Raw genomic sequence first — 2,724 nt, forward strand, 5'->3', positions numbered from 1 at the left:
GGCTCACCGAAACCTCCACCTCCTGGGTTCAAGCAATTCTCCTGCCCCAGCCTCCCGAGTAGCTGGGATTACAGACATGTGCCACCAGACCAAGCAAATTTTTGTATTGGGTCTAGCATTTTAGAGTAGAAGAACAGAAACCAAATGGGGAAACGACTGAGAAGCACCATTTTTCAGGTTGGGGATGAGTCCTAGTACTTGTCCTAAGGGTGTTCAGGAGTACTGTGTAGGAGACAGATACCTAGATCATTGATACTACATTGTAAAAATTACGGCCACAGAGCTGGTTGTGGTGGCTCATGCCTGTAATTCCAGCTATTCAGGAGGCTGAGGTGGGAGGATTGCTTGAGGCAAGGAGTTTGAGACCAGCCTGGGCAACATAGTGAGACCTCCTCTCCAAAAAACATAAATATAATTTAAAAATAAAATAGGCCATAGAGAGGGAAAAGTGCTAGAAAACCTTGGTTAATTCTAGAAATGCATTAAGAGTAAGAGCTAGTGATCTTAGCAAAATCGAGGTCTTGAGCAGGTGGGCAGAAAGGTTGGCATCGTGCAGGAGGAAGCTGTCTTAGGGTCAGTACATGAATTGTTTTCACCGCCTTAAAAGGGCATTGCAGAAGGTATCACAAGAGTATTTTAGGAAGATGGTGGTGAAAGGTTAGTTTTTAGTACTTGCACTCAGTTCTTAAGGGAGAAGTAGGTCAGTGTTCAAAGAAACAATATTGAATTTAGCATTAGAAACTTCCCAGATAGGCTCTTGTTCTTCCACATTTCATGTTTTTGCGGGGCCAAGATGAATAGCCATGGGAATGAGACAGGAGTAAAGAAATCTGGCAACAGTGGTTCACGCCTATAGTGGGAGGCTAGATGGGAAGATCACTTGAGCGCAGGTGTTGGAGACCATCCTGGGCAGCATAGTGAGATCTCGTCTCTACAAAAGTAAAAAATAGCCAGGCACAGTGGTATGCGCTGTAGTTCCAGCTACAAAGAGATAAAAAGGAGTAAGGGAGATGACTAAAGGGGAAGGCTGTGTCATGAATTACTTACTCTTGCATGTCCTATCTCAGACCTTTTAAAAGATTTTTCTTTTCCTTTTTTTTTTTTTTCCCCTGTGACAGAGTCTAGCTCTGTCACCTAGGCTGGAGTGCAGTGGCATGATCACAGCTCGCTGTAACTTCTGCCTCCCAGGCTGAAGCAAATCTTGTGCCTCAACAACCCCAGTAGCTGGGATTACAGGTGTGCGCCACCACACCCAGCTAATTTTGGTGGTTTTTTTGTAGAGATGGAGTTTCGCCATGCTGCCTAGGCTGGTCTTGAACTCCTGAACTCAAGTGATCCTCCTGACACAGTCTCCCAAAGTGCTTGGATTACAGGTGTGAGCCACTGTATTTGGCCAGATTTTTTTTAATTGATATGAAATTCACGTGACAAAATTATTTTTAAATGAACAGTTGAGTGGCATTTACTGCATTCACAATGCGTACCCTCATGACCTATGTCTAGTCCCAAAATAAACCTAGTACCCATTAAGCTGTTATTCTCCTTGCCCCCCTTCTCCCAGCCCCTTGGAACCACCAATCTGCTTTCTGTCTCTAGACTTGCTTACTTTGGTTATTACATATAGATGGAATCATAGAATATGTGACCTTTCATGTCTGGCTTCTTTCACTTAGTGCTTAGTGTTTTGAGATTAATCTACATTGTATTGTGTATGCGTACTTCATTCCTTTTTATGGCCGAATATTGTTGTGTGTGTGGGTACACACACACACACACACACACACACACTCTATAATCTGTTTATCCGTTCATCTGTGGATGGACATTTGGGTTGTTTCTGCCTTTTGGCTGTTTTGTATAGTGCTGCTATAAACGTGTGTGCATCTATTTGTTTAGATACCTGTTTTCACTTATTTTGAGTATATACCTAGGAGTGGAGTTGCTGGATCGTGGCAATTCTGTATTCAACTTTTTGAAGAACCACCAGACTTTTTCACAGTGGCTGAATATTTTCTATTCCCACCTGTTGCCCAGGTTGGAGTGCAGTGGCGTGATCTCAGCTCACTGCAACCTCCACTACCCTGGGCTTGAGCGACTCTCCCACCTCAGTCTACCGAGTAGTGGGGCCTATAGCCATATGCCACCATGCCCAGCTAATTTTTGTATTTTTAGTAGAGACTGGGTTTTGCCACGTTGGCCAGGCTAGTCTCTTGACCTCAAGTGATCCACCCACCTGAACCTCCCAAAGTGGTAGGATTATAGGGATGAGGCACCACCCCTAACTTTTTTTTTTTTAAGAGACAGCGTCTTGTTCTGTCAGCCACTGCGGTAGTGCAGTCAGAGCTCACAGTAACCTTGAGCTCCTGGGTTCAGGTGAGATTACAGGTGCTAGCCACAGTGCCTGATCTGAGTTCGTTCTTTGTTGTACATTCCATGGGTTTTGATAAATGCATAATGTCTTGCACTGCTATTACAGTATTATACAGAATAGTTTCACTATCCCAGGAGTCACCTGTGCTATCCCCATATCCTTCCCGCTCTTCCCTGGATCCTTTGTAATCATTGATCTTCCTACTGACTCTACAGTTTTGCTTTTTCCAAAATATTATATAACTGAAGTCATGTAGTCATGTACCGTCTTCAGATTCATGTCTTTCACTTAGCAATAAGCATTTAAGATTCCTTAATGTCTTTTTGTTGTTTTTTTTTTTGGAGACAGAGTCT

The 2,724-nt window shown here is 43.4% G+C and overlaps 1 protein-coding gene and 1 long non-coding RNA gene across 6 annotated transcripts in view; one reads left to right on the forward strand and one right to left on the reverse strand.

Annotated features, from left to right (window-relative positions):
• Positions 1-2,724, forward strand: part of TCF20 (transcription factor 20) — a 187,598-nt gene that overhangs the window by 102,037 nt on the left and 82,837 nt on the right. The window lies entirely within an intron of this gene.
• The window catches only part of LOC119468464, a 20,172-nt gene that overhangs the window by 6,202 nt on the left and 11,246 nt on the right, over positions 1-2,724 (reverse strand). The window contains exon 2 of the long non-coding RNA XR_005197148.1: positions 14-112. This is a non-coding gene — a long non-coding RNA (uncharacterized LOC119468464). The remainder of the gene's footprint in view (positions 1-13; positions 113-2,724) is intronic.

The sequence above is a fragment of the Cebus imitator genome, unplaced genomic scaffold (genome assembly GCF_001604975.1).
Source record: "Cebus imitator isolate Cc_AM_T3 unplaced genomic scaffold, Cebus_imitator-1.0 Scaffold435, whole genome shotgun sequence".
Lineage (NCBI taxonomy): Eukaryota > Metazoa > Chordata > Mammalia > Primates > Cebidae > Cebus > Cebus imitator.